Source organism: Dromiciops gliroides, chromosome 6 (assembly GCF_019393635.1).
Source record: "Dromiciops gliroides isolate mDroGli1 chromosome 6, mDroGli1.pri, whole genome shotgun sequence".
NCBI lineage: Eukaryota > Metazoa > Chordata > Mammalia > Microbiotheria > Microbiotheriidae > Dromiciops > Dromiciops gliroides.
Genome location: NC_057866.1, coordinates 45,326,522 through 45,341,548, shown reverse-complemented (window position 1 = coordinate 45,341,548; position 15,027 = coordinate 45,326,522). Strand labels below are relative to the sequence as shown.

At 35.8% G+C, this 15,027-nt stretch overlaps 1 protein-coding gene and 1 pseudogene across 2 annotated transcripts in view; one reads left to right on the top strand and one right to left on the bottom strand.

The window, feature by feature from the left end:
* Window positions 1-15,027, top strand: part of LUZP2 (leucine zipper protein 2) — a 772,382-nt gene that overhangs the window by 695,325 nt on the left and 62,030 nt on the right. The gene's annotated exons all lie outside the window — the stretch shown is intronic.
* On the bottom strand, window positions 13,709-14,794 carry LOC122732959 (annotated as a pseudogene).

The window sequence follows — 15,027 nt, the reverse complement described above, 5'->3', positions numbered from 1 at the left end:
ATATCTATGTACATATTCCCATGGGCGTATGTGCATATATACAAACACATATGTACACAAATATATACACAATGAAAATATGAGACATAGTTTGCAAGCAATTTAATAATTTTATAAATAGGCCAGAAGATTATTAATAAAACAATGGCCAGTGGGTGTTTTTCTCTGAGTATAGGAGGTCCATCACATAGCAATCAAATCTAATTGTTTAACATGATTGGAGGCATGTTATATTAAAATGAAGTCTGGGGATACATGCCTTAGTTCACTCAAATCTTGGTCAAAGACACATCAGAGAAAGAATTCAGACCCTACCCAAGCTGATGGGATCACAATTGTTTTCATCTAGGTGTGGTTTGGTGCAGGCTAAATCTCATCAGTAAAGTCCTTCCTTATCTAGATAAAAGGAACTTTCTTCATCCCAGCTATAAACTTTGGTTGGGCTTGACCCAGATGACTCTTACTTTCAGGGAGAACTGGACCTTAGAGTGGGAGGGAAAAAAAAAGGTCTAATAAAGGAGAGAAAACTGTACTTCGCCAAGATAATAGTTTGTTCTCTCTCTCTCTCTCTCTCTCTCTCTCTCTCTCTCTCTCTCTCTCTCTCTCTCTCCACACACACACATACACACACACACACACACACACCCCTACACACATATTTTCCCAATAGCACCTCCTCTTATTATTATATCTACCAACAAATCCCATTTCATTTTTACACATGCACATGACAGTAAATAAGATCATAAATCTCTAACTTGAAGGGACTTCTTTGAACATCTATACTAACTTTTACTTATTGCAATTGACAAAACATAAGAGCCAGAGAGGTTAAGTGACTCCCTGTAGGTCACACCTTGGCAGTTAGCTTTTGACTCCAAATCAATTGTTTTTAACATCAAGGATGATATCTTTAAAGCAGAGAGGAGAGACAGCTTTACTTTCTCATTTTACAAAGAAGAAATTTGAGATTCAGGAGATTCAAGCATCATTCATAAGGTCACCCCGATAATAGATACTGGAAGAAAAATTGGAACCTAGATGTTCTGACTCTAAAGACAGTGTTCTTTCCATGGTACCACACTGCTCAAAAATATTAATGAATAAAATAAAATATATCAAATATATGGCTACAATAGTATTTTTCCACTTATTTCCTATGTGGGATAAAAAAAAAAATCACACTCAGCAAAAACAACTCCCTCATCTGTCACATGCTTGGTTTGGAGTTAGTGATTTTAAATGTACCTTTGATCTCTTCTATATTGTGATCTGAACTGTGCTCACTTATTTTAATCAATTTAGCTTGAGTGGGAAACTCAAACTCTGTCCAAGGTACTGATGCAGGAGACGCTTGTTTCCTACCTGTGGGCAATCCTTTTATGTAATTTTCTACTATTTCACACAATCCCGAATAACTCCTTTGCTTGCCAAAGCTGCCTCTTTTAGAACCTCAAGTTACTATCACCATGGAGCCCTGAGCTCCAATTTCTACCATTTTTCTATGAGGTCCATGTCAGGGGGAATGTATTTGAGAGGAGGTCACCTTACACACAGAAATGAGTTTTAGATAAAACAAGTTTGTATCTCTTACCTATTTTAAATGCATTTCTAAATAGGTTTCTTATTAGCCAGTTAATACATAGTTCATTTAGCAATATTTGATTCAGAAATTAATAAGCATTTATGTTTTTGTTTTTTAATGAATAGCCTAGCACTCCTTATCCCACTACAACTGAATTTGCCCTGAAAGCAAGAATCCTTATTTAGGGCTATGATTTAAGTATGGCATCATATTTCATAATGTGAAATGTTTAGAAAATTCCATATTCCATAAAATCAGAATCTATTTTTGTAGCATCAATGGGCTTAAAAAAATATCACACTGAGTGTTTCCTGGCCATCACTTAAGAGTGATGTTCAGAGGAAAAAAAAAAAGTTATGTGTAGGATCTTGATGTCTATGGCAGTGGATGTATTTCACCATTAACAGACATTTTAGCTTCAGTTTTCTCTTTTTTATATCCACAGATGCTGTTTATTTCCTTATATACTACTTATATGCAAGCATTATCCCTTAAATATAACTTGAACTTTTGGATTATTTATTGCAGTGTCCTTATGAGCCTCTGGGATGAATTCACACCTTCTTACTCCTTCATTTCCCCAAGAGCCCATTTGATTCTTTTTTATGTCACTTCATTGTACAGATAGTTGCTCCAGTAGAGATTGTTTTGTTTTCTTTTCATGGAATAAAAGCTCCACATGGGCATTTAACCTATGTATACTCAGTTACATTCCCCTTCACTGACTCCCAGATCTACTGAGCAATAAAATTTGTTAAGTTAGATTTAAGTCACATTTTTGTTCAGTTATTTCAATCATGTTCAACTCTTCATGACCCCATTTGGTGTTTTCATGGCAAAGATAATGGAGTAATTTGAGATTTTCTTTTCCAGTTCATTTTATAGATGGAGAAACTAGGGCAAACAAGGTTAAGTGACTTGCTCAGAGTCCCAGAGTTAGTAAGTATCTGAGTCCACATTTGAACTCAGGAGGATGACTCTCCCTAACTCCATGATTGGCACTTTATCTAGTGTGCCACCTACCTGCCCCAACTCATACTTAACCTACCTTAAGTGTGTAAATTTCCCAAATGACCTACTATATGTGCCACACTTCTACAGAAAGAGCACAGTGCTGAAAGTACGTTCAGCTGTTTTTGTTTTTGTTTTAAGTATGGGAGAAAAAGATAATGGTAGACCAGAGGGTACAAAAATGCATTTTGGTAAAGAAAAGAACTAGATATACAATGAAAATGTTAAATAAACATCCAATAAGGAAAAGATAAGGATTTGGGTTTGCTTTCACTGCCAAAAAGCTGAAGAGGGACTCAGTTATAGTCAGCATAAGTCTAAAACAATATGCCTGAGTACTGATGAGTAACAACCCAGTTTCTCTGAAAAAAAAAATGTAATTGAGGAGACTCAAAATGAAGCCAGAGGGATTCAGGTTAAGCATTGAAAACAATTGCCTGACTGAAGGGTTTGTGAGAAAACGGAAAGCTAGAACAGCATTCTCTCTTGTGGATATTTGCAAATATTGCAAATGCTTATCATTATCAGTACTTTAGAAAGAATTTTGCTTGGAGCCTGTGATAGAAACAATTAAGTTAATTTTTAAAGACACATTTTAGATTAGTAAACTGAGTTTAAAGAAATTAAATTTAAAATAGAAAAAGCTTTAAGTATGTAACAAACCAAATGAAGCACAGCTCCATCTCAAATGCCTATTCTTAAGTCAGCACCAACTTCAAACATGACTTTGACTTCTACTATGCACCTGGACTGGTATTGTTAGCCTATTTAACATGGAAATTAAGGTAAGCAGGACAACAGAAAAGAGCTGTTATTTGATTGGTGTTGGAACTCCTTCCGCTAAAGTATATTATATCCCCTATATAACATGATAATTAAATCCTAGGGAGATGCCCACAGTTTACAGATCACACACCTAATAAGAGGAGGCATTTAAATCCATTTATCCAATTCTTGACTCCAAGCCCAACATTCTTTCAAACCATTCCATTCTGCATATAAATACTATAATGTAAACACTGACAAAACTTCCAAAGTTGACTTCCTTACTAGGCCAAACCTCTAACAGGATTCTAGAAAGGAAAAATTACAATTTAGGAAAGATATTTTGTAGGTTTGATGATCTTTCTTTTGAAATGAATAAATTGGAAACAGCAAAATACATGTCAAATAACTCATACTGATGTATACCAGATCTCATATCCGGATGTATTATTAATAAACATGTATGCAAAATGCATTAATTAGTAATTATGTTATGTAGCTTTATGCATCTCCAAAATGCTTTAGAAACATTGATCATGTGATTCCCATTTTTAATTTAAAATTGATTTTAACTTTGAATAAATAATAGATTTATCATATTTAGTCCTTTTTATTTATTACCATCTTTCATATAGAGATAACCACTAAATCTTTCCTACATGCTCGTGAAATTATTTTTATTCTTCTTTTGTTTCTGACTCAGTTTTTTTTTAAATATTTATAACATCACCGAGACTTGATAAATTATTTTTACAAGTGAACATAATTTTTTGTTACTTAAAGAATTTGAATATGCAAAGCATATGATTCATCAGCGGAGTAATATTTTGGTGTTGCAATTCTGTAAGTAGATAAATCCTAGTTACTGAAGGCATATAGAGGTTAATTGGATTACTTAGGCCTACATAGCTACCAGAAGTCATAGGTGATATCTCCTGTCTTTCTTATCCCAATACCAACATTTTAGTTGCTCTTCCACCACAGTCTCTCTTGATGATGTCTGTACTATAAATCTTTTTCTTTTTCCGGTGGGGGGCAGGGAAATGCGGGTTAAGTGACTTGCCCAAGGTCACACAGCTAGTAAGTGTCATGTGTCTGAGTATGGATTTGAACTCAGATCCTCCTGAATCCAGGGCCAGTGCTTTAACTACTATGCCACCTAGCTGACCCCTCTACTATAAATCTTGCAAATGTATGGGTTACCTTTCCTGCTCACCATTTGGGAAAATAATCTTTGGTTATTAGAATATTAGTGTTGGTACTTTAAGGAAAATAGTTTTAGACTTGTAATGAGCCTTGTAAATCTTTAAACTTAACTTATTCACTTTATAATGGTTCAGAAGAGATAAGTGGTTTAACAATGGGAATACACTGACAAGGGTTGGGATAGTAGTCAAACACAAGTCCCCTGATTCTAAATTATGTCTCATTCCAATGTACCACAATGCTTCCCAATCCTTCTAAACATAAATTGTCTTCCTAACATTCCTGACAAATGCTCAACAATGATCTTAAATAAATTTACTGAATTTCTGACTTTTAGAGGTTTGGGATAATACAATTAAGGATCATAGATTTAGTGATAGGAAACACTTTGGGGGTTACATAGTCCAATCATCTCATTTTGTAGATGAAGTCACTGAGAGTATAAGAATTCAAATATGGCCTCTAAATGTAATGCTAATGGGATTTCCATTCTCCCATAATGTTTCTGCTCCAACTTACCCTCATATTCTAAGTTAAGCTGATTCAAAAGTTTTGTAAACATCTAGAGCAATTGTGTGTCCACTAGAAAGATATAAACAGTTACTTTATTTCTATAATATCAAGTTATGCAAAAACTGGTTTCTAAACATGTTCAGGGATAAGACCATAGTTCTGTGCAAGATTAACAGACACATAACAGGTGATGAAAATAAGTATTTGGCTCATCTATGGGCCACTCTGGTACAGTGAAAAGAGTTCAAATTCTGTCCAGTTATGTTGTAACATGGGGCAAACACACTGTACTTTGATTTCCCTATTTATAAAATTAGGAGGTCAGAGTAGATGGACTTTAAATTTCCTTTCAGCTCTAATACAAACAATGACTATTTTTGCTGAATGAATTAAGATCTGCATGTGTAATATGTGTGCATACACACACATATACACATATACATACACACATGATTGTATGTGTGCAAGTTTTCAGCCATTTCAGTCATGTCCAACTCTTTGCAACACTATTTGAAATTTCTTGTCAAAGACACTGGAGTAGTTGACATTTTTTCCCCTCCAGATCATTTTAGAGACAAGTAAAGTGAAGTAAACAGGGTTCAATAACTTGTCCAGACTCATACAACTAGTAACTATCTGATTCTGGATTTGAACTTAGGTTTTTCTGACTTCAGGTTTTTCACTTTATCCACTGTGCCATCTAGCTGGCCTATGTATCTGTCTGTCTGTCTGTCTGTCTGTCTGTCTGTCTGTCTGTCTGTCACTGTCCCTTTTTCTCTCTCACTCACACTCACTCTCCTTCTCCCCACCCCCCCATTTGAGTCAACAATAGCAATAGCTTTGGTTCTGTTGTGAGGTACCTTACCTAGATGATGTTTTCAGTTAGGGAAGGACTTGCAGGAGGAAATCTCAATATAATGAGATAAAAAGCTCACTTTGGTTTGAATCCCAGATTTGCCATCTAACTATTTATATAACCTTAATCAAGTCACTTAAGTTCTCAATGATTCCATTTACTCATCTGTAAAATCAAATTGTAAGCCTAGATGAGCTCGAAAGTTCTTTTCATTTCTAAGTCTATTCTATGACATTTTGAATGTCCTTCCTATTTTAGTATCATTTAAGGGACAAAGCATCTAAAAGTGGATGTCTTTCCTCTCAAGTTAAAAAAAAATAACTTGGTATAAAATGATCACATGATATTTGCTGGGCCCATAATTCAGCCATGGTCATAAATTTACTGATTTTAAATGCAGAAAATTAAATATTTTTTTTTTCTGCTAGTAATCCCTTTGTATTTAATGTGTCCAAACAAAAGTATTTCTGAAGAGACAAACTTTCCACCCCAGCCTTGAGGGAGCTGGCCGTTAACCTTGGATGTTTAAAATAAGTTGTAATGGAACTCTGGGTGAAGCCATCCCCAGATGTTATTAATTAAAAGATGGTTAAATTCTGCTAGTAGTGACATGTAGCTTTCAACATTCCTAAGGCCAATTATCTTTAGGTTCTAAATCCAGTTCTGATCAATGTTAGAAAAGTGGGGGGAAGATTCTGTTTCATCTTCCCACCTTCATTTTCCTTATCTATTAAATGAAATAAGAGGGCTGTGATTTAAAATACTATGACAACATTGCAGGAAAGAATAATAATCATAAAATAAAAATAATAATGATGATGGAAACTTTTGGCATTTGAGTATGTGTTTTAATCCGTATGGGGAACATGCAATGTGGGAACTCTAATTAGAGACATAGATTAAAAACATTTAAATCTTTAAAGACAGAGTGAGATGCCTTTGGCCATCAGAAGTTACTTGACTCTTTTTAGGCAGCTAATATATGACATAGCTAGTGCCTTAATTTAGGTCTTCTTGTCTCTAAAACTGTCCTTCTATTTTTTTTTAAACTAGCCTTCTTTAACTTCACCATGGTGTTACCATCATCATTACTGATCATATCTCATTTTAAGGTTTTCAAAGGTTTTTTTTCAGTAGACTATCTTGTTAGAGCTTTTCGGGATCACTGAGTGTTATATATCAGTATTATTTATGACCCTAGTTTATCAATGAAGAATTGAAGCTCAAATACCCAACACAATTTGTCTACAATGATATAACTAATACATGTCAAATTAAGATTTGTAACTGGGTCTTCCTGATGGCAAGTCAGCACTATCCATGTCTGCATAAAAAGTCCAGGATTTTCTGAGAATGCGAAATAAAATGATATCAAAATAGCTAAGTGAACATTTTTAAGAGTATACCAGACATTGTGCTAAATGTTGAAGATAGAAGGAAACCAAAAAACCACCCTTGTCTCAAGGACCTCGAATTCTAATGAATTATAATCATGAGAATATATATATATATGTGTGTGTGTGTGTGTGTGTGTTTGTACCTAGTCATATGAGATACACACGCACACACACACACACACACACACATATATATATATATGTATATATACACCCACACTACATAAAATTTCAGAGTTAAAGGCTGGGGTGGAGAGAGGGGACTCTGATAAATGGAAGAAGAAGACCTCTAGCCAAAAGTTGGATATGATATGATTCTTGAAGGGAGCTCAGGAAGCTATGATCCAGAAGCAAGAAGAGAGATCATTACAGGCATAGAGGACAAATCTTGAAAAGACAGAGATGTCAGATACAACATTGCGATCAAGAAACTACATGTTGACCATTTTTTTTTTGTTGCTGCATCATTTCAGTTGTGTATAACTCTTTGTGACCCCATTTAGGGTTTTCTTGGAAAAGGTACCAGAGTAGTTAACCATTTCCTTTTCCAGCTCATTTTACAGATGCATAAACTGACACAAACAGGGTTAAATGATTTGCCCAGGGTCACATAGCTACTAAGTATCTAAGGTTAGATTTAAATTCAGGTCTTCCTAACTCTATGCCTAGCACTCTATCCCCTGTGGTACCTAATTGCCCCATATTGTACATTATGGGTCTCTACATACCAAAGAAAGTGTTTTATATCTAATTCTTGATGTAATAGAAATCATGATAGGTTATTGAATATGGAGGTAACATAACACTTATGCTCTAGAAAAAGCACCTTAACATTTGAGAAAGATTGAGATGGGGAGAAACTTGAGGCAGAGAGACAAGTAAGAAAGCTATTGTACTGGTCCATATGAAGCATGTTGAGAACATGAACTAAGATGGTAGTTGTGAGAGCAGAGAGAAGGATTCATTGACAAAAGACGAGGTGAAGATGGGGGAAGAAGAATTTCCAAAGGAATGCATATGTGGAATGAGTAAGGGTGACTAATTGAGAATGACACCAACCTTGTAAATCTGGATGACTCAGAGGATAGCAATAAAAGAAATAATAGTAGGGATGATCAAAATAGGGAACTTTTTTGAGAGAAAGAGAAGAAATTCAGTTTTGACCATGTTGAGTTTGAAACATCTGGTTTTAGTTATTAGGGAAGTTGCTAATATGGATTATGAGTAGATAGACCAGGACTAAATATTTAGAACTAGGAATTATCTTCATAAAGGTAATAATCAGATTCACTAAAGCTCATGAGATGGGTGACAGAGTATAGAGGGTAAAATAAAAAATGTCCAGGAGAGACCTATAGAAGAAAGCTGTGTTGAGTGGGCATAACATGGGTAAAGAGACAACAAAGGACACTGAAGAGCAGGAACTGGACAGACAGAAGGAGAACTGGTGACAGCAATGTCAGGAAAACCTCAAAGTATAGACAGTCGAGGATTGGAAAACAGTAACAGTAGAAAATACTGTAGAAAGGTCAAAAAGGGTATACTTTTCCATTCAGAAGTATTTACTGAACACAAAAGCAAATAGGATTGAGTTTGCAATAGTAATTATAATTAAAGATTTTATAAGGCTGTATCTACAAGGATGACTTGCAAATTTGTGAAGCATTCTATATTTTTACTTGCACAAAATAAATGAAGAGTGAAATGAGCAGAACCAAGAAAATGTGGTATATAGGAACAGCAATGTTATTTTAAGAACCACTTTGAGCATATAAGTCATTTTGACTAATATAAATACCTAAATTAATTACAAAGGACATATGAAGGAAGACAAAATCAGCATTCAGAGAAAGAAATGAGAAATAGAATCTTATATAGAATGATTCTACACATACACACATTTATTTCTAATGGTTGTCATTACTATAGTAACTGGGAGAGGGAAGGAAAAAAGGAAATTTAAATCATTTTATTACATATTTAAAAGGAATAGCAAATTGTACAAAATAGATTTGCAGTTTCATGTGCAACCATCTTTTTTAAAAAATCATACTATGTTATGGAAATCCTTGCTTTGGTCTATAAGCATAATTAAATAAATAAATGGGTGGATGAATAAATGAATAAATAAGTAAATGAATTTTTAGAAGTGTATGTGTGCATATAGACATATGTATAGACATATATACATATATGCATATACACAAAAATAAACATACTCAAATACAAATAGGTATGTATATATGTATGTATGTATTTATGTATCTATCCACCCAGACACATTTCCATAATCATAGAGATTATACTAGGAAGATAAAAATACCTGAAATTATTCCTGCTTACCTACTAATCTATATTAAAAAAGCAAAAAAAGCAGTCAGATAAATGTATGTATGTATGTATGTATGTATGTATATAAATATATATATGGCTTGGAAAAGGAAAATAGAGCAAAAGAATGAGACATAGAGATTTAGAACTGAGCAATGCACATTTTTTTCCTTGACTACATTATTTATTACAAGAAAGCTTATAATTTATTGAGAGTTGTGGAGGACTGGGGGATTAGAGATAATGTAAAAAAAATAAGAAAAGAAAGAAAATAGTATCAAAGAAATGTAAGAAATATACACTGACATGAGAAATAAATTCAAAAGGAAACACTGGCAAGTAGGACAGATTCGGTACTATCATACTAGAGGTAATGTACACTTGATTAAAAAACAAACACACAACCATATTAGAGATCCATAGTTTCATGGTCAGTGATGATTTTCTTCTGGTTCTTTTGCCTCTTAGTTCATTATACTAAATATTTGTTAACTTCACATTTCTTTAAGAATCTCAAGAAGCCTGAAGATGAGAATTTTAGTGGGCACCCATCGTCATTGTGACACAGTACCTCAGACAACCCAATTCTTCTATCTTTGGCTCCTTTAAGTGCCATTGACGAAGACTAGGAAGAGCACAGCCCTGTTGGAACTCTGCCCTGATGAGGCCACATTGAGACTTGTTTTGAGGTTGTGGTCCTAAGGTATATAGAGGGAAAATGGTATATGGGGGGAAAATGGAAAAGTATTCAGAGGGGGACAGCCTGTAGTTCATCCCCTCTAAGGATAGGGGATAGTATGGTGGATGTTTATACTTTAGATGCAGAGAGAAGATTCAGAGTACACATTATGTACCTTCAAGTATTGGAAAGGCAATCATGTAGAAGATGAAGGTTAAGGCTCTTTCTTCTCAGCCACTTAGGGAAAAGCTAGATGGAGTGGATGCAAATTGAAGAGTCTGAATACATCTGATGAAAAGAAAAAAAAAATTAGTAATTAGAAGTAACTAAGGTTAAAGTGGACTGTCTAGGGAAGTGGTAACTTACCTTACTTTAGGTTTTAAGCCTGGTTAGATTATTTTTTTAAAAGAGATTCTAGGGGAAGCTAGATGGCACAGTGGATAAAGCACTGGCCCTAGATTCAGGAGTACCTGAGTTGAAATCTGACCTCAGACACTTGACACTTGCAAGCTGTGTGACCCTGGGCAAGTCACTTAACCCCAATTGCCCCACAAAAAAAAGAGAGAGAGTGAGATTCTAGAGGTAATTTTTGTTCAGTTATGGGTTGGACCAGATGGCATGTGAGAGCCCTTTCAACTATGAAGTTGTTTGGTTCCATTATTCTATACAGTGCTTGGGTTATGAAATCCCTCTGAGTCAATATGGACAAGAAGCTGATGACTCTTAGCTTTGTGGTATCTTAAGCCCCTCTGAGCAGCACTATCAATGTGCCAAGTCCTCATTAAAATATCCTGGTGGGTTTGCTAATGGAAGTTTATGTGCTATGTAAAATGATGCATTCGTCAGCTCCTTGTAAACGATTGTATTGACTGCTGAGAACCAATGAAGTGTGCTGAAGCAGAGGGAGAGGCAGTTGGATTGGCTGCCCTGAGGGGGGGGGAACTTCCACCAACCTTTAGGAGGAAGGAAGCTCATGTTGCTATTAAATAAATTGAGTTGCCACATTGTCAAGAGCACATTCACAGTTAAGCCAGTAATCTCACATGAAGTTTCACAGCATCAGGGTGATTAACTGGGAAATGAAAAATGAAGCCAAATGGAGTCTTTGCTTCCATGAAAACAAACACAACCCTCAATATCTGATCTGTTGAATTAAATTGTCCAGTGGTCAAACTAATATTTAAGAAATCACTGTGTAAATTACAGAAAAGGCCTACTGTATTTAGGGATTTATGTATATATGTATCTCTAGTTAGTTAACACATACTCATACACACATACATTTTTCAATACTTAAATAGGTCCATGTTCTCCTACATTTTATGATGAATTTCTTTCCACTTTTATTTAGTGCAACTTATTTGCCTTTTGTTCTTCTGATTTGATTTTTATTCGTGGTTCTCCAGAGATCCTTTGTAGGTGCCTTTTTTACATTTTTAGACAAAGGGCGTTGGGAAAAGGCAAGGAATGAGAGAGGGAAGGGAAGATATAGAAAAAGAAGGAAGAGAAATGGAAATGGAGGTGGGGAGGAGTGAGAGAGAAAGGGTAGATTGACATGATGAAAAAGACAAGGGTAGAGAGAGAGACACAGAGAGAAGGGAAGGGAGAGAGGATAGGAAAGGAGGGGAGAGAGGAGAAAGTGTTACTTCCTAAATAAATTAGAGTTTAAATGCCTTGCCCACTTCCTTTCCACAAATACTACTCTATTTCTTTTCTTTTTTTTGGGGGGGTGAGGCAATTGGGATTAAGTGACTTCCCCAGGGTCACACAGCTAGTAAGTGTAAATGTCTGAGGCTGGATTTGAACTCAGGTCCTCCTGAATCCAGGGCTGGTGCTTTATCCACTGTGCCACCTAACCGCCCCAATACTACTCTATTTCAACCCTGTCTCAGGGGTACTGTGACTTCTTGAAGTCTATGCATCTAGAGAATAAATTCTGGTGGGCTCTAACAAGGTAGCAAGCCTTCAAATTCAGATCCTGCATTTCTCTGTATATGTCATAATCATCATTTTTTTGGCACAATAAAAAAAAACATTGCATTTATATGCTACAATTTGGCCAGACATCCCTCAGGTGATAGGCATCTATGATATTTCCAGTTCTTTCCCACAATAAAAAAAAAAATGACAGTACAGATATTCTGGTATATGTGTCTCTGTCCTTTACTTCCTAGCATTATATGTGTAATAATGTTAGTGCTGGGTAAAAGGGAAAGCATTATTTAGTCAAATTTGGAGTATAATTTATTTTGTTTTCATATAATGGTTAAATCGGCTGCCACAACTGTTTCAACCATGGCTATTTTCCCCTTTTGTGATCTTTATCAATCTTTTGGGTACAAAATGAAACCTCACTAGTTTTAATTTTCCTTTCTACTTTACTTGATGATTTGCCTCATTTTTCCTTTGTTTGTTGCTTACTATTCTTCATTTTAGTTCTGCCTGCTCAAGCAATTTAGCCACTTTTCTTTTGGGGGATAAGTCTTATTCCTATAAATTTGTATCAATTATTTCCTTACCTTGGACATTAGTCCTTTATGAGTACATTTCTTTTTTTTTTCCCCTCAGGTTTGTAATCTTTAGTCATGCATACAATAAATCTTTTAGAAAGCAAATCTCTTTATTTCTTAGCCCACTATACAACTTCAAAATATATCATCTGCACCCTCTTTGATGTGACTCTTCCAGGAATTTCCTCTTATACCCTTTTATTTTTATAAGAATGTCATCTTCTGCAATGTTAATATCCTATTTTAGTTCCATTACACTTTACCTACTCCAAGGAAAATAGGGTTTTTCTTTAAAAAGTTAGGCGTTTATCCTGTTAATTCAATATCTCCATATTTATAGCAAGTCTTTTGGTTGAAGAAAAAAAAAACTGTTCTAACTGAAGTGTAAAATGGTTAACAATAGAAAATGACAAGACAGGAATCCATCCTTACAATATATAAAACATTTTCACCAGCGAGACATTTAATAAATAAAACAATGTGTTCGAAAAAAGTCTATTGGAAGCAGGCACCAGAGGGTCACTTGCATGCCTGGGTATAGAATGTATTAAGAAAAGGCTCAGGGGCAGCTAGGTGGCGCAGTGGATAAAGCACCGGTCCTGGATTCATGTGTACCTGAGTTCAAATCCAGCCTCAGACACTTAACACTTACTGGATGTGTGACCCTGGTCAAGTCACTTAACCCCAATTGCCTTACCACCCCCCCCCAAAAAAAAAGGCTCAATTTAAAATGATTGTTCTGTCAAGAAATATGCAACCCCAACACATATGGATGGTAGATAGTCTACAATAGGTTTTTCTACTGTTTCCATTAGGAGTGACTGCTGTAAAATGCCTAATGAGAGAAGCCTTCTTTTAATCTAGGTCTTTTACTCTATGACAGATCTCATCTGTGAAGTCTGAACACTTGGCATTTCCTCCCTAATGTTTTGTCAAGCTCCTTCCATATTTAATTGTTGCAAAGTAGGCGGTCTCAATCTTGGCCGCATGGTCATGCATCCCTATGTGCTGGAAAATCATCATAGGACTCAGAAGCAGGGCAGTGGGATTGGCCATGTCCATCCCAGCAATGTCTGGGGATGTTCTGTGAACCTATTCCAAGATTGCAATCCCATTAGTGCCAATGACACCAAGACCCCCTATCAGGCCAGCACATAAATCACTAAGGATGTCCCCATACAAATTTGGCAACACAAGAACATCAAATTGGGACAGATCTTGAACCATATTCAAACATACTGTATCAAGGTACATCTCATTAAATTAAATATCTTTACAGTTTTCTGCAACTTCTCTGCACTTTTGAAGAAAAAGCCCATCTGACTTTTGTTTGATATTTGCATTGTGCACAGCCTTCATGTTGCTTCAGTGATTGTTCCTGGCATACTCAAAAGCAAATTTGGCGATGATGCGCTTGCTCACTTCTTCTGTGATGAGTTTTATACTCTGTAAGACACCATTGATGATCCTAAGCTCAATGCCGCTGTATTAACCTTCAGTGTTCTCCCGAATGGTGACAATATTTACATCCATGTAAGGGGTTTTGTAGCCTTCAATGGAGACTCACGGACGCACGTTTGCATAAAGGTCAAAAGTTTTACAAAGCAGCAGATTCATGGAAGGATGTCCAGCCACCATTGGTGTCTTTAAGGGGGGCTTTCAGTCCCATCTTGTTTTTGTCCATGCATTCTTTGGCTTCGGGAGGAATCATCAACTTTCCTCCAGGTCCCTTAATGGCAGTAACAATCTTCTCCTCCCACTGAAAAGGTGCTTTGGAAGCATCAAAAATCTTCACAACAGAAGCTGAGATCTCTGGTCCAATACCATCTCCGAGGATTAAGGTCATTGTACACCACCAGCAAAACCTCGTGTCACCTGTTTTGGGTTGTGGAAGGCCCTCAGCAGCCGCGATACCTTCGAGATCCACGTGGGACCGGCCATAGCGTCCACTCCTCAGAGCCTGGTGGTGACTATGCCAGAGTACATTTCTATAGGAAACATTCCTTTTATTTCTCTTATGATTCTACAACTGAAATTCTTTGCCGTAAGCAGAAGCTGTATTTTTTCTTTTTTGGGTGGTAGTGTTGAAATAACTCGAGTGAATCAGTACTACCTTTATTTACTTTTAATTCAGTTTATTTTATATACATTTCCAAATCTCACCAGTATTGATT